We start from the raw sequence: 23,963 nt of genomic DNA on the forward strand, positions 1-23,963 counted from the left end.
CCTCCGCTGGACTCTCTCCAATTTGTCCACATCCCTTCTGTAGTGGGGGCAGGGGAGGGGGACCAAAACTGGATGCAATACTCCATGTGTGGCCTCACCAGTGCCGAATAGAGGGGGATAATCACTTCCCTCAATCTGCTAGCGATGCTCCTGCTAATATAGCCCAATATGCCGTTGGCCTTCTTCACAACAAGGGCACACTTCTGACTTATATCCAGCTTCTCGTCTACTCTAATCCCTAGGTCCTTTTCTGCAGAACTGCTGCTTAGTCAGTCAGTCCCCAGCCTGTAGTAGTGCATGGGATTCTTCCTTCCTAAGTGCAGGACTCTGCACTTGTCCTTGTTGAACCTCATCAGGTTCTTTTGGCCCAATCCTCCAATTTGTCTAGGTCACTCTGGACCCTATCCCTACCTCCAGTGTATCCACCTCTTCCCCCAGCTTAGTGTCATCTGCGAACTTGCTGAGGGTGCAATTCATCCCATCATCCAGATCATTGACAAAGATGTTGAACAAAACTGGCCCCAGGACTGACCCCTGGGGCACTCTGCTTGATACTGGTTGCCAACTAGACATCGAGCCATTGATCACTACCCGTTGAGCCTGACAATCTAGCCAGCTTTCTATCCACCTTATAGTCCATTCATCCAATCCATACTTCTTTAACTTGCTGGCAAGAATATTGTGAGAAACCGTATCAGAAGCTTTGCTGAAGTCAAGTTATATCACATCCACTGCCTTCTATGATGAGATAACTGGCTCGGTGGCTATAGGGGAAGCAATCAGGCATGACTTGCCCTTGGTGAATCCATGTTGATTGTTCCTGATCACCTTCCTCTTCCCCAAGTGCTTCAAAATGGATTCCTTGAGTACCTACTCCATGATTTTTCCAGGGACTGAAGTGAAGCTTTAGTCTGTAGTTTCCTAGGTTCTCTTTCTTCCCTTTTTAAAATATGGGCACTATATTTGCCTTTTTCTAATTGTCCGGGACCTCCCCCGATCACCATGAATTTTCAAAGATAATGGCCAATGGCTCTGCAATCACATCAGCCAACTCCCTGAGCACCCTTGGATGCATTAGATCTGGATCCACAAGATCTGTCACTAGGTTGCCTCCCCCAGTCAGTAAGGGTCCCACACTTTCCCTGACCACCTTCTTGTTGCTAACATACCAGTAGAAACCCTTCTTGTTACCCTTCACATTTATTACACAAATAAGGGTTAAGTTGTGTAACAGCCCAAATGATGGCATAACATTCCCACTCACTGACAGCATAGTTCTGGTCAATGGAAGGTTAGTTTTTTAACTCAAGAAGGCACTGGGGTACCTCTTGTTCCCCCATCCTGCATTAGTACCACACCTAACCCAACCTCAGAAACACGAGTACACAGCACAAAGGGTTTGCTGATATCAGGGCTGACCAAAATAGCCTCTTGTGATAAAGCCTCTTTTATGTTCTGGAAACCTCTTTCAGAGGCCTCTGTCCATTTTCCCCTTTTTTGTAAAGTCTGTTATGAGGCCACAGTGTCACTAAACCCCTTTGGCAACCTCCAGTAATAGTTGGCCAGACTGATAAAGGATTTGAACCTGCTTCTTTGTTTATGTGGCAGGTCAACTTTGAATGCCTTCTACCTGCCCTCCCCATGCCTTAGGTAAGATACCTCTGCAGCCCGCATCTTGCATTTGGACACCTTGGCTCTCTAAGCCTTTGTAACATAAGTCGAGTGGTCTTGCCGAGAATTACTAAAAATCACCAGGTCATCTATACAGGTTCTGGCAAAGGTCTATAACCACTGCAGCACCTCACTGACAAGCCTCTGAAAAGTACCCCATTAATTAATGGATTAATTAATCCAAAAGGCATAACCTTAAATTCATATAGGGCAGATTCCCGTATAAAAGTGGATTTGACTCGTGGGTATTGGCAAATTCCCTTAGATGTTGATGCCCAAGACAAGTCCAGAGTACTTATGAACTTTGTACTCGCAATAATAGATCCAGTAGGTCTTCTACCCAGGGTATAGGTAATGGGTCAGGTTGTGTTGTTATACCAATAAAATAAAAACCAGCAGGATCTTATTAAAGGGGAAAAGGCAAAATGCCACATTTATTGTGAATACAGAAAGAATCATAGTAAGCAGTTAGTTATAGCTATAACATTCCATTCAGTTTCATATTTATTCACACATTCATTCATACACACACACACACAGGTTCTGCAAGGTTGTTATCATAGTTACCAGCCTTAGAATTGCTCGTGCCAAACCACTGGCCAGGTGGCCTGGACACGAGGAGGGAGCAGGGCCTTGTCAGATGCTCATCTGATGCTCCTGGAAGTGGGTTTGCAGATTAAAACCCAAAGTTCTCACTTTCTAGAGTCCATTTTTATAGGAATTTCTTCCTATGCCAGTCTATGGGAATTGCTTCATCATGCTGTTGCTGAATCAATCAGCAGATGGCACATTCCTGACGGCTCCGTGCTGCCAGATGTTATCTTGTTCTTTGGTTCTCCCATCCTTGAAGTGTTGGGTGGATTCCAGTCTGCCCTCCGGGGGTCCTCTGGTTGTTTCCACTTGACGCCTTCTTCGGCCGATCGACAATGGATTCTTAGGCTGGCACCTCCCTGATCATTCATTTATTATCCACACCAAGCATCCATCCACATACATTCTCTATCTTTATTTTAATCACAATTGTTAACAAAGCGATATAAATACAACAAAAGGGCGGCGAGTCTCTGTGTGCTGTTTCCGTTGTTACAAAGTATCGCTTTGAGTCTCTCTGTGTGTGAGTAGTTGTTGTTACAAAGTATTGCTTTGAGGCAGACTCTGTCTTAGGATGTACTAACACAATTAGCAGCTTGCAAGTTTCACACAGAGAGGGAGAGAAACAGTAAAAAGGAGACCAAAAACCAAGAGACCTCTTAATTAGTAATACCCTGAAATTTAAACTATGGGGAATCAAACTCATTTGTGATTTTAATACAGAACTTCTTTAATATGATCCAACATAATAATGTGATAGCATTTAACCTCCTACAGTCTACTCAAAACCTCATAGTTTTATTCCTTTTTAGGTACCATCACAATAGAAGATGCCTAGGGGCTTTTTGATTAGTAATCACCCCCTTATCCAGCATACTTTCCACGTCCTCCTGAATTTTCTTCTGCATCTTTTCCTTAGCATGATATGCTTTGCTAGGAGCAGGGTGGGGCCCTGTAGTTTCAATGGCATGTACAATCTCATCAGTTAAACCTGGCTGGTAGGAAAATACCTGTGGTGCTTCAAAAGGGCCAATATTTCCTGCTTTTGTGTTGGATTCAAATCCTCCCAAATCTCAGTGCTTTCTCATGGGCAGAGTTTGGGAGGTAAAGGGTGGGGGGCCGGGGGGGGGGGGGGGAGAGGGGCATTGCAAGCAAATGCAAGCATCAGGAAGGCAGCCTGAGTGTGCAATGTAATGAGTTCTGCAGAGAAGTCACCTAGTGCTCCCAGCTTGCACCCCTGAGACAGAGAGTCAGAATTTTGTTCATAAACAGAGTGATTAACAGGTAATTAATATAAGAAAGGCCTGTTAGGATGTTTCCTAAAGTTAAATGATTTGTTCCAAGCTTGGTGAACTGCAAAAAGTAAGAAGCCTAAATTATATAAAGTAATTGTAGATTTTTCTACAATTGTTTCAGTTGCTGGATTAAAGAACTAGAAACAAAGTTACTAATATCTTTCTTGGAGAAAATAACTTTGGGGTTTTTTTAGACAAAGGAAATGAAGTAGATCTAATCTACCTGGATGTCAGTAAGGTATTTGATACAGTTCCACATAGGAAATTATTAGTTAATCTCCATTTTCTCTAATTTCATATGAGAACTGAAATGTGGATAAGGCACTGGTTAAAGGGGAGATTACAACAGATCATATAGAAAGGTGAACTGTCAGGCAGGAGGGAGGTTACTAGGGGAGTGCCTCAGAAATCAGTCTTGGGACCAATCTTATTTAATGTTTTTGTTAACTGACCTTGGCAAAAAAAGTGGGAGTGCGCTAATAAAATTTGCAGATCATAAAGTTGGGAGGTATTGCCAATACAGAGGAGGACCAGAATATTATACAGGAATATCTGGATGATGTTGTAAACTGAAGTAATAGAAACGGGTGATATTTAATAGCGCAAGGCCATGCATTTATGGACTAACAACAAGAATTTTTGCTATAAGGTGAGGACTTATCAATTGGAAGTGGCATAGTTGGAGAAATACCTGGGTGTATTGGTTGATCACAGGATGACTGAGCTGTCAATGTGATGCAGCTGTGAAAAAGGCTAATATGATCCTGGGATGCAAGGCATTTCCAGTAGAGACAGGGAAATGTTAGTACAATTATACAAGGCACTGGTGAGACCTCATCTGGAATACTGTGTGCAGTTCTGGTCTCCCATGTTTAAGAAAGATGAATTTGAACTGGAACAGGTGCAGAGAAGGGCTACGAGGATGATCCAAGGAATGGAAAATATACCTTATGAGAGGAGACTCAAAGAGCTTGGCTTATTTATGCTAACAAAAAGAAGGCTGATATGATTGCTCTCTATAAATACATCAGAGGGATAAATATCAGGGAGGAAAAGAAGTTACTTAAGCTCCATGCCAATGTGGACACAAGAACAAATGGATATAAACTGGCCGTCCTCAAGTTTAGATTTGAAATTCTAACCATCATTAGGAGTGAAGTTCCAGAACAGCCTTCCAAGGGGAGCCATGGGTGAAAAACCTAACTGGCTTCATGACTGAGCTTGGTAAGTTTATGGAGGGGATGGTATGATGGGAGTGGCTACAATGGCATGTAGCCCATTAGCGACTGCCTGTAGCAAAAATCCTCAGTGGCTGGAGATGGGACACTAGATGAGGAGGGCTCTGAGTTACTATAGAGAATTCTTACTGAGGTATCTGTACAATTACAGATACAATTACAGATACAATTACTAAAGTCAGAAGGGACCACCGTGATCATCTAGTCCAGTGGTGGGCAACCTCTGGGCCATCAGCATCATCTGACTGAGGGCTGCGAGACATTTTGCTGACTTTGACCATCCGCAGGCACGGCTCCCCACAGCTCCCAGTTGCTGGGAACAGCGAACCGCGGCCACTGGGAGCTGCGGGGGGCTGTGCCTGTATCTGAGTAAGAATATACACTACAATTTAAAACCTAACCAGAGTCCCATAAGTGACTTGCTACAAGATGTCAGAATATGTTAGTATTACAACTGAGTGGGTCTAATATCTATTTAATTTTCTTTCTTGATATAGGAATTAGATACAGTGCTCCTGTCAGATAATTTCTGTTATTATCTGTAGAAAACAAACCAAAACAAACAAAAAAAACCCCTAGAGTTTTCAGTTGCCTAAGTAGCCCCTAGAATCATGGTTAAAGTTACTCCCGCAATCTGAAATGGCACCCCTGAGAGCAGGCACAGAATTTACCCCTCCCGCCCCCCACATGGCCGCATAGGGTATCTGGAGCTGCACCCCACCAAATATAGAAGTCAAACTACACCTACAAGAGGAGCCTCTTCCTCACTCTCCTTGACCAAATCAATTAAGGAGGCAGTAAACATTCCCTTATCAGCATAACAAATCATATTCACTGCTCTCTTCTTTTCATAAGTTTTCAATCTATGGACATGTATTGTTTGTTCAGTTCCCCTGATATGGAGCTTCCTTACACTAAATGACCTCACTCACTCCATCACTTCCAAAAGTCCTTCCCCACAATCTCGCATTTTGTTTTTCCTCACTTGGCAGAGGAATTGGTGTTAGTGATGATTCAAAAGTTCTTTGTTCATCATGCCTGTCATACCCAGTTTTCTGCATCACCTGACTTCTTTCAAGGTTTAGCTGTACCAAATCTACCATACCTCACCCACCTTGTCTCTAATATCGTGGGAGTGACATGGCTACAACACTGTATACCTCCCTGAAGAGACTATCACAAGAGTCATCAACAGTGATTGTCTCACCAATGAAATAGGTCCACCCTCAAAACCTTGATTTTGCTGCATGTAGTGGCCAGGCCGAAGCAAAGCAGTTTTCCTAGTCTGGACTAAAAGGAGCAGAGCTGTCTATTGGGTAGGGCAAATTGGGGTGACCACCCCGGCCCTGTGCTTTGGGGGGCCCTGTGCTTTGGGGGGCCCTGTGCTTTGATAAAATTGGGACTGTCCCATATTTAGCCCTTTGTCCCATGTCCCAACATTCAAGTGAGGAGGCGGGTGAGGAGGTGAGGCGGGCAGGTGAGTGGGGTGAGTAGGCGAACAGGGAGGTGAGTGGCAGGTGGGAGGGGGGTGAGGAGGCAGTTGGGTGGGCGGACGGCAAGGAGGAGAATGGCGGTTGGGCAGATGGGGGGCACCCCTGAGGGATGGCAGGGAGGTGAGAGGCAGGTGGGAGGGGGATGAGGAGGCAGAATGGTGAGGAGGAGAGCAGTGGTTGGGTCAATAGGGGTGGGTGCGCCGGAGAGATGGCGAGGGGACTAGCAGAGAGGCAAGAGGTGGGAAGGCAGGTGAGGAGGCAAGCAGCAGGCGGATGGCGAGGAGGAGAGCAGGGGAGGGTGCTGAGGAGGCGAGCAGCAGCTAGACAGGTGCACCAGGTGGACGGTGAGGAGACTAGCAGGGAGGCTGATTTGTCCCAAGCCCCCCCAACCTCCCTCCCACGGATGGCCCTGCCAGGGAGGCTGGAACTTCCTGGCTAACCACCAGGAAGAGTTGGTTAGTCACATGACAGAGAGGATATGTACCTTATTTAAGGGCTGCATGTGGTCCATGCTTGCTCTTGCTGTCTCACTGGCTGAACATCTCCCAGGCAACAGAAGGACTAAATGAGGCAGATTCCAAGAGGGCCCTATCTCTCTGATGCACAGACTGTGCCGAAGGACTCGGGGGCAGTATTTTAACTTGCAATCAGGATTCAAGACAGAAATTTGTTCAGAACTCACTGATTCCTAGAACTACAATTTTTGCAAACTTAGCCATTGATGTTTTTCCCTTGAGGCCAAATTCAAGCAATGTCTATGAAAGTATAATAAAGAATAGATGTTCTGCAGTGGAAATTGCTTTAGAATATCAAAGATGGGGGAGAGAATATTTGCTTTGAAAGGCAAACCAACAACAAAGTGTGCATATAATCCATCACATACCTATAATCTATCATCATAGTGTTGCTGAAATATATAAAAGTAAAGGTATTTGCTTTTGTTTTGTGAGGCATGTTAGTCTATCATTTTATTATGGATCATCTATGTAATAAAAAGACAAACTTGTATTTGAAGTTTTACTGCATATAAAATCAGCATAACATACTAGTTAATAAAATGATAGGCAGAGGTGGATATTCAGTACTTTAAACCTGTTCAGTGGTCACAATAGCCATGATTTTCAGAAATATGGTAGTCATTTCCCCTTAGGTCTGTCCAGAAAGCATATCTGTGTAGCTTCTGTTAAACTGATTTGTGTTCTTGGAATTCAAAATCAATACCCGAGGTGAAAAAAACATCTCCAATAGTTAGGATCTAGATGGAATTCCTGATTTTAATGAATTCTTATTGTAGTGACTTTGGACCTGATCCTGCAAAGACTTTAAGCACACGTGCTTTTAACTTCCCAAATTCAGTGGGACTACTCAGATTAAGACTGGAAATAAGGGTGAACAGCGTCAAATTGGTTTTAGGTGAAGTCAATAATTGGCAATGATATCACTTGTTTGAATGGTATACAAAAGTAAACTCTTAAAGGATTCATTGCTAACATCTGCCTGATCACATTTGAGCCAATCAATATGGATCTAAGTGTCCCTGGGTTTAGCCTGTTTGATCAAATGTTTATAAATGTTTTGTTCCTGTTTGGGTGTAATGATTGCTTGCAGTTAGGCATGTTTAGAGCAAGTGTGTAAAACAACATTTGGCCTTTGAACTTAAAGGAAATTATGGTTAAATTAGTGTTTGGTTGTTTCCCATATTAATAACACACAGGGAATGGGGTGGGGGAGTAAATTGGGACTGAGAAAGCAAGGGGACTGAAATGGGAAGATGGGGGTGGTGGTGACAGGAGGCTGTGACTGGCTGGACAGAGAAATGGAATTAGAGCTAGGACTGGAAGCTGAGGAGGGAGGTGAGGCCGCGGGTGAGAGAGAGACAGCTGAGGAGCTGAGAGAGAAAGTGAGACTGGCTGAGCAGGGAGATTGGGACTGGGGAAGGAGAGGTGTAGAGTGGGATTGGGAGGCTGGGCCTCAGATAGGAAACCTGGAGTGGGAGACTAGGAGTGGGATGAGAAGCCTGAGGAGTGAATAGTGAGACTGAGTAGGCAAGGAGAATGGGACCGTAATGAAAAACCAGAGCTGGGTAAGAGATAGGACTGAGCCAGGGATCAGTTGGAGGGGATGGGGGCAAAAGAGGTCAAACTTCGGGGGAACAGGCAAAAAGTCTGTGGCTACTAAAGACACTCCAATCTAGAGCCTTGAATGGAATCCAAGATTTCTGAGTCTCACCATTCCTCTGCTGTTAGCATGTGTGAAATTCACTGGAAAAGTTTCATTTCCTTGTAGAGCTGGCCCACAACTTACTATTGCGATCAGTTACTTGATTATCTCAAGTGGCAGAGATCTGTGTGATGGATTTGCACATTCATAACTTGCTGATGATTTATGTGGGTGTCAATATGATGTTACATGATGAGCTTTGTTTTTTTTTTCAGTTTGACCTTAAAGAACAAACCCAAACCCAAGAAATTACATACAAAACCTCATAATTATACACCGTCTGACATCTTCAAGAAATGAAGCAGGGGTCCTATAGACAAGAGCTTCTTTCACTATACCCCCCTAATTCATCTCCACTACAGGTTTTGCATGTGCACTGCATGTAACTGGGGTCCTGTGGAAAAAATAGTATGCAATAATGTAATTAAACTCTATCATGATGCATAGTGTCTTGAATCAATGATGCACTTCATGGCAAAGGCTGGGATACTCAGTGCTGCTTTAGACCTGGTTGTTCCACTCTTGACCAGCTCTTTACCTCAAAACAGCTTTTTGAGAAGATTGCTGAATTTAATTAGCAATGCACAGCATTTCTTAGAGACTTCCCTCAGGGCTTTGATTCAGAGCATCAAGCAAACTTGTAGGATCTGAAGCAACATGGCATCACTGAGAAGATTGTGATATTAAGAGAAGAGTTCTATAATGGTACAGAAAGGTGCGTTAGAGTCAGTGGCAGATACAAGGAATGATTTCCTATTTCCACGGGAGTTTGGCAAGGCTGTTACCATTGCTGAACAATATTGACATTGATTAGTTGATGGAGAAGTTTGAGGAGGCAACTGTTGGGGGTGCTGAGTTGAACGCCATTCTGCTTTGAGATCTCTAATTTGCTGGTGACGTTGCCTTGTTAGTTCAGTTTGGTGAATCACTGCAGCTGATGGCCAGTCTGGCTGGACAGGAAGCAGACTGCATCAGTCTGGTTATAAATCTGGATAAAACTAAGTCTCTGGCCATTACCATCGAGCAGCCTCCAGTTCCAGATAGCAACAGCTCAGTATTAACCTGGTTGGACAGGACATCAAGCAGGTGCAACTGTCAAATATTTGGGCAGCATCAAAGGCAGTGCTGGAGGATGTGCAAAAGATGTAGATGCCCATATAGCAGCAGCTGCTGCCATGTTTTGAGCCTTTTAGCGGTCTCTGTGGGGATGTTGTGATATCAGCCTTGCTATGAAACTGAATGTATAACTTCATGATTATGCCAACTGTATTGGTCTGAGGAAGACTGAAGAAAGTTGGATTGACATTTTCAATTCTTGTCTGTCAGCTGCTCCATATTGAGTGGCAGGACAAGAACAGAAATGGGGATATTTGAAGCTAAACCCAGTAACCACCTGAATCAGCACTGGTTCAATTTCGGTGACTGTGACATTCCCCAGGGTGCCATCTGGACTGCTGAATAGCTGTGCATCCTCGTTCTCCAACCTGGGATGCCTTTTACACAGCTTTAGTGGTGAACAGCCACACGTGGCCTGTTAACACACAGACTACAGCATGTAACTTGTGCCCAGCTTCACAATATTGAGTGCTGTTAGCTAGCCACTCATGAATTACATTGCAGAACACCAAAAGATACTCTAGTTCAGACTTCCCCCAGAAATGTGCATCTTGTACCACAAGCAACTTGCTGAACAATGCAAACTCATATAAAATCCATTAATTTCATCAATGGAAAATGATATGCACCATCTTTGTCATTGTAAATCAGTGGCCTCAAACATGCGGCCCGTGGGGCTATTTCCTGCGGCCCGCCAAGCAGCCCACCCCCGGCCTATCTCCAGGCCAGGGGTGGGCAAACTACAGCCCGCGGACCGAATCTGGCCCCCTGGATTGCCCCCCGTGGCCCCACGAGCCCTACACTGCTCCCTGAAGAGGCCGGCACAACGTCCCTCCAGCCCAGGGGGGCAGAGGGCTCCGTGCATTGCCATGGCTTCTAGGCACTGCCCCCCGATCTTCTATTGGCTAGGAACGGGGAACTGCGGCCAATGGGAGGTACCTGGAGGAGCGGCAAGGCAGCGCACGGAGCACTGTGCCCTCGCCCCCCCCCGCCCCGGGCCACAGGGACATGGTTCTGGCTGCTTCCCGGAGGGGAGAAGCACAGGGGCCGGAGGCCAGGGGCCAGGGCAGGCAGGCAGGGAGCACCCCGCACCCCAACTCCCTGCCCTGTGCCCCCTGCCACACCCCACGCCCCTCCTACACCTCCTGGGGGAGGAGTTGGGGTGGGGAATTTGGGGTAGGGGTTGGAATGGGGGCAGAGAAGGGGTGGGAAGAGGCAGGGCCGGGGGCAGCCGCGGGAGGGGGGTGTCAGTGATGCGGCCCTCGGGCCAATGCCCTAGTCCTCATGTGGCCCTCGTAGTCATTTGAGTTTGAAACCCCTGTCCTAAGTGGAGTTTCCCACACAATTTAATCCAAACACACTGGTTAGATAAAACAGTGAGACAAGTTTATTAACTACAGAAAAAAATATTTTAAGTGACTTCAAGTAATGAGGCATAAAGGTTAGGATCGGTTACAAAAAAAACAAAAACAAAAATGATAAAACGCAACTGACATAGAATCATAGAAGATTAGGGTTGGAAGAGACTTCAGGAGGTCATCTAATCCAACCCCCTGCTCAAAGCAGGACCAACCACAACAAACTAACTTAACAAACGAAATGGTTTCAAAGGAAATATCTTTCTCACCTCTGGCTGAGTTTCTTTTCAGACAGAATCACGCTCCCCACCCCACCCATTTCAGTTCTTTAAGAGTCGTTGATGTCCAAGCAGAGTGAGGTAAAGCGTTTTTTCTCCCCTCTTTATAATTCAATTCCTTGTGCTAGAAACATCCTTGTGGAGTCATGGTGATAAACAGTCTCTTGTGGATGTGAGGTTTGAACTGTCCTTGTGCTGAAATGCAAATTTCTTGTTCATGCCTTTCTCCTGCAGAGAATGGCTGCTTAAGTAGGTGATGGTCATTATCACCTGGTTGGGGTGCTAGAATGTCTGTCTCTGAAAACTGGTTTGGACCTGCTTTTCTAACCTGGAATATGTTACATCAATGTTATACAGTAAAATTTTTTAACTATACATACAATGTTGATTCACACATGTTATCAGGACAATAATGTTCAGCAGATTGAGTTTTCAAATGATACCTCACAAGGCATACTTTGTACAAAATTTGTCAGAATTCTGTAAAAGTGGTGAACATAATGGTATAGACTGTCGCCGTGGCTAACTTGGTATAGATATATTTAGAATGGAAGACTAATGAATTCCAAAGTGTGAGTACACCAAATAATGCCACTACATGGCTGGCAATCACATGGATGCTAAAAACTTGAGTAGGTGTGCTAAGATTGCTAGTGATGGACATAAACTAAATATACAACTAGACCACCTTTTGTACCTTGCCAGAGATTTATCTGGAGCCATGTAGCAAGGAGGCCATGTACCTTGGGGGGTGGTGGTGGTGATTGATGATTTGGCAAGAGGACCAAATTGAGGATGCACAGAGTACTTGAATGTCTCTTGAATGTTTGTTTTTGTGTGTAATTTTGTGTGTAATGTATACACACATATCTGGCAAAAGGCAAAAATACCCTTTTAAGTAAGTTTTGGTAAAATAGTACTCTGGGTCCGCTAACAGATATCAAACCAAAATACATTTCACAAAGTTGCAAGACTCTCTTAGAAGAAAATATCTGACTATTTCAATGTTTTGTTATTTTAAGTTCATTTAACAAATACCTGTTGTATACTGCTGCATTGCTACAGCATATTTGCTGTAATGAGGCATTTAGCTTTCTAAATGCTAATGATTTTCATTACTGTCAAAGATGTTTGAATTTGAAAGGTGCTGTTAAATACAGAAATTCAGAATGGGTTACTTTATGAGGATACTTATGCTTTGAGGCAAAAGTGAGACCGTTTTCAGCTAACATTTTCTTTTGATGCAAAGAGCTTCAAAACATGATTGTTCCAACTGGGCCATTACACATTTTACATATTGACTTGTTCATAATTTCAAAAAAGTGTTTCTGCTTCTGTATATAAACAGGGTTAAATCTGCCTGCCTGCCTCCCTCTTTCAGGCCAGACAAACAGAATGCGCATATTAATGCCTCTCAACATTTCTCTGATGTTTTTTGTCCTTTGAAGTGGTCTGATCCATAACTAAGTTAAGTGACACAGAATTACTTTCGTATGGCAGTTTGGAAAATTGGGGTCCAACTCTCACTGACTTGCCTTCAAAAATATATTTCTCAAGTCTCATTCCCTTCTAATTCACGTGACTCAGGAACACATGCTCCTGCATTAATTATCATTTGTACTTTAATAGGGTCCTGAATCTGGGCCCCTTTGCACTAGGCACTGTAAAAAGTCAAGGAAAAACACCATGCTTTTATTAGATTAAAAAGGAATTTTTATTTCAGTACAAATCCCTCTTTGCTCACCCTATATGTGCACACTCAGCCCAGTCATGTCTCTTCACTGCTTTGTTTCCTTCTCCCACGCTGGATTTCACACTTCTTTAGATGCTGCATCTGATACATGAAATAGCTGCTTTTTTATGTACCGAGCAACCTTCCTCTCTTCCTTCGAATCCCCTCCCCCTTGCTGCTGCTGCTGCTACTCCTCCTCCTTTCTCTTGTCATTCACCATTGATGCACCCTGGTGAGGTCTGCTCTAAATTTTGCTCTAAATATCGCCAATATTATGTTTGTCTGAATTAGATGATAAACTGCTCTTGCAGGACCGTGTCTTCATACTTGTTTTTAAAGCCCTGTTATACAACCATAATGCTGGCATGTTGGTATTTGAGTGACCAACAACTAAGGTCTCATAATATGCTTCTCCCTTCCTCTCTCACCCATACCCCCCACTTTTCCTAGCAGAAAAAGTTTTATGTTACTTTTAGAGCTGACAGGCCTTGGTTTGGGGGTCAATGCATTTTGAGATCAAACAAAAAACTATTTAGTTTGGATAGTCCATCTTGTAAATTATAGTAGTCTGCTATGCCTTTTTACAAATAAAAAGCTCAGTACTAGTGATGGGTCTTAACCAAAACCTCTCGCCCAAGCACCCTCTGATCTTTGAGGAAGTTCAGATCCCAATAGTACACTGGCTCCTATTTCTATAAATGACACAACCTAAATAGTGGATCTGAACAAAAATCTAAACTATTTTTAAGTTCAGTTCTGGATCCCAAATTAGTGACATTTAGGCCCCTACCTGTCCTTGAAATCAAGGAGAATTAAGTGCCTAAATACTTTTGAGGATGTGGCCATAACCTTATTTTTACTTTCACTACTTATGGCCCTGATCAGGCAAACCCTTATGCACGTACTTAACTTTTGGTATGTGAATGGTTCTGTGGATGTCAATGGGACTACTTGTGTACTTAAAATTAATTAAATGAATACATGGTTGCAGGATAAGGGCCTAACAGTTCAGTCTGGAAAATTCTTACTCTTGTAAGTAGTTTTTACACACACCAGTGGCTCTCCCTGACTTCTGTTCAAGGAGACTACTTTTTGAGTTAGGAGTTCTCAAGTAAGTAGTCCAATATTTACTTAAAGAAGGGGTTTGCAGACTGCGTTGCTAATTCACTAAATGAGCCCAGGTTAATGAAAACCTTTTGAAATAACTCCAGTGTATCACAACATTTTGTTTAACCATTCTGTCATTTCCATATGGCTGAATTTGGCCTGTACCATTTACCACTGTTTTTTTTCTCTCAATACTCACTGTAACAACTGCTTATTATTTTACCAACATGTATTCTTACAAAAATGACAAGATAAAGGTATTCTGAAGCTGTTATTTCATGGTCAACCATAAGATTTTTCTTTCTGGGTAGTGGACTTGCTGTCAACTGGTAATTGCATTACTGCATTCCTTTCTGATACTCTGCAGTAGGTACTGACATACCGTAGCCTTTCTGTTAAGAGTTACATTTACTCAATGCCGTAGGCCTAAAACATGTCTTCCTATCCTTTTGGTATGCTCTGGCTTTTTGGAAGCAGAGTTCTGTGTAAATGTATTTCTAATGAATAATTTATTTCTTTTCTTTTCCATTTTCCCATAGTTAGCTTTCTTTTGGTAGAAATTTTTTTAGCTTAAACAGTTGTTAAAATCTCAGTATTAGTAGCTGCCTCATGGGTTTTTTTCCCTCCTGTTTCACTCGTCAGAGTGTCATACTCTAACAAGAATATCTTTCAAACTGGAATATGAAATAATTCTTTTTTTAAAAAAAACTTTCCGCAAGATCATCACAATCTTAGAGTGAGGTCAGATTGCTACAACTTCATTTATTGCTGAAGAGCAGGTCACTTAACAAAAGATAGCACTTTTGCATCTCTTTAATTTTGGGACAAATCTTGCAGTCCTTATTCAGTTTTTCAGTGAAATTTTGCCTGAGTAAGGACTGTAGGATTTGGACCCCTATCTCAATTGCAGAATAGGGTGGTCTGCCCCTTTATGAGCCTGACGTAAAGCCAGCCCTTTTCATTAATCAGATGCAACTGAAGAGATGTTCCCTATAAAGAACCAGGCTCTCAGTAAGGAAGGCGGAGCAGTAGGAAGTCCCCTGGGAGGGGAAGAAGTGGGAGGCTGGGAGAAAGCCCCAGGAGGTGATGGTCTGCTAAAAGAATGAGGAAGAATCATGCAGTATGCCCTGAGTCAGGAGGGACAGAGAGGCAAAGGGGAAAATCCCTTGGGAGCTGTAGCCCAGGATGGCATGAAGAACTGTGTGTGTGTGTGTGTATGTGTGGTTCCCTCCCCCTTTCCCTGCCACCCCCCACCCTCCCGGTTTGGAAAATAAATAAAACTGGAAAAAGAGAGTGGGTGCAATAGTGAGCTAGGGTCAAACTCATACTTCACACCTTGGTTCAGGGAAGGGGATATTTTTCAAAGTGTAAAAATGACCAGTAGTCAACTATGCATGTATATTATTAAATAAAAGCCTTTTGAAGGGAAAATGTCTATTCCAGTGGTTCTCAAACTTTTGTACTGGTGACCCCTTTCACATAGCAAGCCTCTGAGTGTGACCCCCACCTATAAATTAAAAACATTTTAATATATTTAACACCATTATCAGTGTTGGAGGCAAAGCAGGGTTTGGGGTGGAGGCTGACAACTCGTGACCCCCCCATGTAATAACCTTGTGACCCCCTCAGGTGTCCTGACCCCCAGTTTGAGAACCCCTGGTATTCAGCAGCAGTGTAGTTATTTAAGGTGGTTCTTTTCTAAAGCAGATAAGCAGCTTGCCAGGGCTTAAACAGAACACAAAGAGAAGCAGAGGGTGCTGATGCTTTTCTGAGTTCTACTCTCTGCTTTTCAGGTCTTACACATCTGCACAACTAAATGAGATGAGACAGACCTTAGACCTGGTCATTTTATATGTTTATTTTGGGCTCAGTCATGACCCCCCCGCCCAGGCTATGCTATCGGCTTTTCAGGAAGGGACACACAACTGCTACTACATCTCTTCTCCATGCAAATGGGGAGGGGTGGGATCAGTAGATATCAAAGAGCTTTACAAAGGAGGCAAGTATCTTTATCCCCATTTTACAGATGGGGAAACTGAGTCAAAGGAAGTGAAATGACATTCCCAAAATCATCCAGCAGGCTAGACATTTTAGTAGCAGAACTTGTGTACAATTTCTAGCATAGTCCTAGCTATCTAGGATCAACTATAGCGGGTAACTTATCTCTGGATGGCAAGCTTAATTTTCACATTGGAAAGGCAGACACTGCATTTGCCAACTGACTAAGCATATGTCAGATACCAGGAAACTGACAATGAACACCAAGGTTCAGGTCTCCTAGATGTGTGTTTCTGAGCATGGTGACAAAACCTGGACAACCCAGAGCAAGCATGAGAGAAAGCAAAACACCTTTCATATCCACTGTCATTGTCATATTCTTGTGAGAAACCAAAGTTCCTGACAAAGGTACTTGGAAAAGCAAAATTACCAAATCTAATCACAAGCACAGATGTCTCCATTGGCTTGGTCATCTGCACTGGATAGGCATTGGACACGTTCCAAAGGGTCTCCTAGAAGGAGAATTTGTGGGTGCTCCAAGGCCACTGGGCTGACCTTGGCTCAGGTTTAAGAGCATTTGCAAGAGGGACTTGAAAATGTTCAACATTGACACCATAAGCTAGGAAGATGCAACGAGCAACAAGTTATACTGGTGGCAGCAGGGAGTGAAAGTGGCTGAAGAGTGGTGATCGAAAGTGAGAAAAGCGCATCAAGTGCTTGTAGTGCTCCGGCTTCCTCTGGCTTTGCACTTTATGTCTGCGTTATCTGTGGCAAGGACTGTCACTTGAGAATTGCACTTTTTAGTCACTTGCAACACAGCAGCATGACACAGAAACTGAATTGCTTTGCCATTTAGCACCATAGTTTTTCAGGATGGATGGTTGCCATTCCACAGGGCTAGTGGTATAGTAAGGAATAGAACCTGGGTCTGCTGAGTTCCAGTCCAGTGTTCCATCCACTAGCCAACACTGCCTCCCTATTCTGTATGCTTTCTTCTGGTACAAAAATTTTACTCTTGTTGACAGCAGGTGTAATTTCAATGAACCACAGAAAGTGAATGTTCTGAAGTTTTTAAAATTTTCTTGTGTTAATTTTTAAAATGCTTAAAAGGATGATATATTCCTGATCTTTGAAACATAAACAATTTGTAAGGAGGCTGTTTGTCAGACAATGGAAGTTTCTTTAACGTCCTTTTCCTTTTTCATAATTAATGCTACTGCTTAGAAATTATCCTAGAATTTGGAAGCAATCAAAATGACCATTTTTTTTCCTGAAAATTGTGTTAGTTTTTTATCATTTTATTTTGAAACAGTGTACCTTTGTTAAAAGGAAGCCCCACGGTCCCTCTGTTCTTACAGGAAGCTGTCACTTGATATGGCTATTGAGTTCATTCAGTCATGAATAGGAAGTGGAATAGGTCTCTAAACAATCTGCATTAAATTCTTCCTTGGCCTACCATAGAATGAAAGCATTCAGTAGTCTATTCTACAGCAGAATTGGTCTTTTGCTATGTTTTAAAGACTTCTTGAGAAGGCGTCAGGCATTCTAGCTCCAAGAAGACACTGTTTCACGCTCATTATTTTCAAGAGGCGTGTGTGCTTAACCGTGTATTATAGAACATCCTTACCAAGTGATACTAGGCTAGATATACTCCTGCATCTGAGCTCCAAAGTCCCTCCTCACCACCACCACCAAGTTTCCTCTATCCCCTGGCATGTCCCCTACAACAGGATGAGGAGTGGCTGGTGGAGGTACTAACTCCACCCATTTATGCCAGTTGAGAGCTGGTCTCTCCTCACTCCCCCAACATACACCCTGAGAGCTCAACAATTATTGCCTCTTGGTACTACCTGAATGGTGTCCTTGTTTCCCCCCACGGTGTCCTTTAGAAGATAAGCACTGTGGAATGATAACTGTCATGGGTGCCAGGTTTGTATAATTTTTGATGGTGCCCAGAAAGGGTCCAAGCAGAGCCGTCCCATCCATAGGATGGACCGGGGCAACTGCCCTGGGTCCCACATCTTGGGGGCCCCCATGCTTCCGGGGGATGTGGAGTCCAGGGCAGCCTGGAGGCTTAGCGGGGGGCCTGGTGCCAGCGGCAGCGAGTGACCCGGCCCCGGCCAACCCCGCTCTGCTCTGCCCCGCCGGCTCCTGGTGTTGCTTGGGGGAGGGAGGGGAAGCCAGAAAGGGAGGGGCAGAGGTTTGGGGTGGAATGTGGCAGGAAGGGGGTGGCACAGAGGCAGGAAGGGATGGAGCAGGGGCGAGAAGAGGTGGGGTGGAGGCTTGGGGGAAGGGGGTGGGGCAGAGCAGGGGCAAAGAAGAGCAGGGCACGCTAGTGCCCGGTCGCTCACTGCTGTTGGTGCCAGGCATGGATGGGCCGGGTCTGAAAATATAAGCCCAAACATTGGTGGAGCTGGGCCAACGTTCCTGAATATTGGGCGAGCATGGGCACCATGGGCCCATATAACTCGCCGCCTATGATAACCGATGACATCATGTCATGAGAACAAAGTCTAGTATCACAAACCTAGATTATACACCAGAATTATGTCTTGATCTTGTCCAGAAGAACTCGTGAAGGTTGCCATGAGAAGCATTGTGGAAGGCCAAGGTGTGTGTAACTCCCCTCTGCTAGAGGCCTGAAACCAATCAGCTAGCATAGCACCTGAAGTTAAATGGCCAAGGAAGTTCAAGGGCAGGACAGTTGGGGGATGTTCTGATCAATCTTATCCTCTTGTCAGGCTGTGACAAGGGTTTCAATTTCAGACAGTGGAGAGTAACTGTGGAGACATATATCAGGGGGTATCCGTATTTGTCTGTATCCACAAAAAAACACAAGGAGTCCAGTGGCACCTTAAAGACTAACAGATTTATTTGGGCATAAGCTTTCTTGGGTAAAACCCACTTCTTCAGATGCTTGGAGTGAAAATTACAGATGCAGGCATTATTATACTGACACATAACTCCCTTCTCTTCATGTGTCAGTATAATAATGCCTGCATCTGTAATTTTCACTCCATTCATCTGAAGAAGTGGGTTTTACCCACAAAAGCTTATGTCCAAATAAATCTGTTAGTCTTTAAGGTGCCACTGGACTCCTTATGGAGACATAGTTGACATTACACTTTGGAAAATTTGAGAAAGCAGAACTGCCACTTTTCCTATATGTCCTCAACCAGGTGAATACTCCCTAGGATACAGCAGGCCACACTGGGGCAGGGAAGTGTAATTTGCATCATTGTCTGCGAGTAAGAGTAAATCTGATCCTATGAATAGGTGCTAGAACTAGGGATGCTACTGCACCCCTGGGCTTGAAGTAGATTCCATCATATACAGGGTTTACAATTTGGTTCAGTGGCTCTCAGCACCTCCACCATACAAATTGTTCTTGTGCCACTGACCATATGACTTATTTGCATGACCTAACAGAAGCAGAGGCTGGGATGGAAGGAGAATAAATACCATACAATAATTAACATTGTTAAATAATAGTAAAACAGATACAAAAATAACTTCTTGAATGTATGCATGCCATCCATATAAGTTACTATAAAGATTAAGCATACTATGAATTTTATTTCCTTTATGTAAATGTTGTATTTATTGTACCAGGTTGCTTCAGGTGAAACTATCATTTCTCCTTGGTAGCTCTCCTTGGAAATGAGTAAAACTATTTTGATTGGCATGGTAGCTAACTAAATGCAATAGACATCCTTTCAAAGAAAGGGGAAGTAGGTCAATGTCATGGAAAGGGGTTTCTACCAAGAGTTTTAGATATTTAAGTTTGTGTTTGTGATATGTTTTGTAGAGGGTTCAGTATTGGAAGGAAGCTCACTTTTTATCTTGCAAATTCATTCACCATTTCAGTGACAGACAATAGCATCCAGGAGCAGGTTATTAGAAACTGCAGGAGCAACCTGAAAACTAAATATAAAAAATACAAGAAAACTTCTACCTGCAAGGCTTGACATTTAATGGAGGGGTTCAGGTGATCTCATTAGATGTGACAATAAATCTTGGGTGGGTTTTGCAGTCTCCAGAACAGCAAAATAAAGCTTTTGGAAACATCTCCTATTAGTTACTCATGAGCACCATCCATTGAAATAAAGCCTGATCTTAGAGCAGAGGTCCCCAAACTGTGGGGTGTGCCCCTTTGGGGGTGTGTGGAGGAAAGTTCAGGGCTGGGGGGTGGTGGGCCCAGGCCAGCCCCCACAGGGTCAGGGAGGGTGTGCCGACCTGCCCTGCACCCAATTCTGCTCTGGTCGCGCACCTCTCCCTGTCCCCAGGCTTGGTGCAGCTCTATACGTGGCCGCAGGCCCGGCTGCCAGTCCCCACCACAGCCTAGCTATGGCTCCACTCCCATTCCTACTCCTGGCCCCAGACCCTCCCCCAGCTTTGGCCCCAACCTCAGTCCCCTTACCCCGTCCGCCTTCCCCCCGCTTGAGCCATGGCCTCCCTCCCTGCCCTGGCTCCAGGGAGGGCATGGATAGGGGGCTGGGGTGTGGGGTGTAACCCTTCAAAGTTTGGGGACTACTGCCTTAGAGCCTGGTCCTGCAAACCCTTACTGGCGGCAATAATTCCAATGACCTTTGTGGGATTACATGTGTAAGGACTATTCAGGTGCGTCATGTTTTGCAGAACTGGATTCTATCTAAGGGCATCTTTTTTTTTTTTTTGTGAGGAGGGGAAAGGGATTATTTACTTTTGTATGATACCTTGATCCAGTTGATTCACATTGTTTTCTCATTGCTCTCTCAGTGGTGCTGTTTCAGTATCAAAGGCCTCAGCAGCTGAGCTGCATCAGAAGTAGAGCTTCATAGGAGGATCTTTCATTGCTTTCAGTGGTTTGATGTAACTCATCGGTGATGTCAGCCCTCGGGTTGATGACTGATGGTTGGTGTAAAAAGGTATGGATTATTTTTCAAATATTTTTTGTTTTTCAAATGTTCAAATGTTTTCAAATGTATTTAACATTAACAGTGATATATTCACATTATATCAGCAATGTATACTAAAGGGATACAGAGAGCCTGAAACAAACAGAAAAATTGGAGGACGTAAAGAAAGTTATTAATTCAGTTTCATAAAGAAAAGCTAAACATCGTGGGTTTTTTTCCTAAAAAGATGTAATGGTTGACCATTCTTTAATTTTAGCATTTCTTTCAGCGCCTGCAAGCTTGACAATTCAAATAGCTACAACAAAATTAATCGTAGGAATATTTGTGGTGTGCTATTTTCCTTTGAAGACACAGATAGATGACATACAGACCCCAAACCCCATCAGCTAAGGCATCACCCTCACAAAAATCTTCTTTGCAATTGTCCACTGGAATCTGAGATTTACCGATGATTCTTAGAAGAGACATTTTCTTATAGCTAGCCCCCAAATGGGCTACTGCATTGTAATGGCTAGTCCGGAATGGGCTACTGCATTATTATATACAATGAATTTTTGCAGAATGAGTGGATATCTGCAAAATGTCAGTCCAAAATTGTTCCAATAGATTCTTGATGCATTGCTAATATATAACCTACATTATGTTTGACAGTTATGAAATTCCCTCTCAACATCATAACCTCATCCCTGCAACAAGATGAAATTACCTATTTTTCCTTAAAATGAGAAATGGATATAAGTCACATTTACTGTTATAGGCCAACATCAAATGGTAAAACCAGAAGTGTTGTCTGTTAGAGATTACAGTCCATTTATAGTCGACAAAGCCAAAAGCCCAAAATTAAACCTCTAGAACTGAAAGCATTTTAGTAAAACCCAGTATGATGCTGCTTGTCTTTTTTGAAGATAGCATTCTTTTCTATTCTTGTGCTAGAAACTACTCTGCCTGACATATGACAAAGAAAAAACAGTAAATACAAGCAAATCACTGCCTATCCAGAATCAATTTGCAATGTCACTATCCTTTGTGGTCAACTGCACAGTATCCTGATGTTGACATTTGTCTTTGATATCAACTGGGTCTGTACAACACATTTCTTAGAGTTCTCCTCTCGGGTTTTTTGTTAGCATGTCTCAGCAGACGTCTATAATTAAATTGATGTAAATAGCTTGTTTTGTGCATTAGGATAGCTGCTTCCCAGTGTACATACTATTTCTCAGTGTTGCATTTTGGGATACGTGTTTTGATTGTGTGTTATTTTTTTCTTTTAAATCCTGCATGACCACAGACTAACTTGTATTGTGACAACTTCTGTGGGAGCTCTTTTTTTGAGCAGGATGGTTGAGTTCCTCCAATGGGGTTGTTCCCATAATAGCCCAGCAGAATTGTGCTAGGAGTAGGATGGTTTTAGAAAGCTCTAGTCTGTAAACCAACCACATCATCTCCACAATGTCTCTCACCTCCAATATTGTGAAGTCATAATCCCAAGGTTGCTGTCAAACTTGTAGCTCCTACAAGACAGCAAGGAGTTCTGCCAACATGTGAGGTTCATAGTTGAACTAAACTAACAAATATGAGTATAGCACATAGGAGTGAGTATAGATGTGATTGTTTGCATCAAGTCCTGTATATCTGCATATTGCTCAAGTAAGATTTCTGCCTTTTTCACCTAGGTCTCCATATGGTGTCTATTTATTCCCTCTGTTGTTGTCAGTAGCCCATAGTCATCTGTACATGGAAAAGTCAAATTCAAGAAAAGCATACATTGATACTTTTTGTTTAATGATGGAGGTTTTACTTCTGATTTTCGGAGGTGATTCCATATATTTGTTGGAGTGAGCGTTGTCATCAGCTAAAATGTGCTCAATACTTTTGTAGTGTGAAGAAAGAATAGGTTTCTGTGGAAGCATTGGTGCTAATTCTGAAGAGTGCTTCTCCAGTACAAGATCAATCCTACTTTGATGCTTTCGTCTCCTATTTTTTTTGTCACATTCAATGATCTTTTGGATTTGGCAGACTCCCACGTTACTGCTCTTTAATAAGCAGCAAGTGCATTCCTTGAACTTTATAATCTTTATTGAGCTTTCATTCTCTGACGATGTCTTCCAAATGTACTGCCAAAATAATCCAAGAGACAGGGAAGGTGAGGTTGGTGCAATAAAAATATATTACTTCTGTTGGTGGAAGGGACAAGCTTTCAAGCCTCATAGAGCTCTTCTCAGGTCTGGAGAAGGGCAGATCTGAAGAAGAGCTTTGTGAGGCTCAAACACTTGGCACTTCCACCAACAGAAATTGGTTCAATAAAATATTACTTCACCTATTCTGTTGCGCTTTCTCCCTCTCTGATGTTCTGGGACCAACATAGCTACACCAATATTGCAAACAAAAATAATTCAATAGAGGAGTCACTGCCCATTGAGGATACCTATGGAATCAAAATCAAATACAAGACACAATGAAAAAAATGATGTACTGTACATATTAAAGCAGACTTGCTAATAGTGGCTGGAACACAAGAAAAACAAAGTTGATTTCTGCTCTTATTCCCACTTTCTTCCCAGTTTGTCAGGAGAACTATAGGAAATGTTGTGAGCTTCTTATATCTTCTGTCCTCAGGGATTCATGACAGTGGAACCTTCTGAAGGTATCTCTACACTTCAAGCTGTATATGTAAACTCCAGCTCAAGGAGACATATTTTGCAGTAGCTCTGAGCTAGTGTGCTAAAAACAGAAGTGTAACTACAGCAGCATGAGCATCTACATGCCCCGAATACATACTCATTGAAGACTGTAGGCATGTACTTGGAATGGCTAGCCCCTCCTGCCACTCATGTTGCTGCAGTTACACTCCATTTTTAGCATGCTAGCTTGATCAGAGCTAGCACAAGTGTACTTGAAGTGTAGACATACCCTTAGAGTGAAGTAGTGGTGAGAATATGAGTTTGTCTATGCTAGAGTTTCTTCTTTG

The 23,963-nt window shown here is 43.2% G+C and overlaps 1 long non-coding RNA gene across 1 annotated transcript in view; it reads left to right on the forward strand.

Annotated features, from left to right (window-relative positions):
• LOC122462163 overlaps positions 1–22,941 on the forward strand; it is a 35,052-nt gene extending 12,111 nt beyond the window's left edge. Inside the window, exons 2-3 of the long non-coding RNA XR_006284553.1 lie at positions 20,856–21,004; positions 22,669–22,941. This is a non-coding gene — a long non-coding RNA (uncharacterized LOC122462163). The remainder of the gene's footprint in view (positions 1–20,855; positions 21,005–22,668) is intronic.
• The last annotated feature ends 1,022 nt before the right edge of the window (positions 22,942–23,963 follow it).

The sequence above is a fragment of the Chelonia mydas genome, chromosome 1, assembly GCF_015237465.2.
Source record: "Chelonia mydas isolate rCheMyd1 chromosome 1, rCheMyd1.pri.v2, whole genome shotgun sequence".
Taxonomy (NCBI): Eukaryota; Metazoa; Chordata; order Testudines; family Cheloniidae; genus Chelonia; species Chelonia mydas.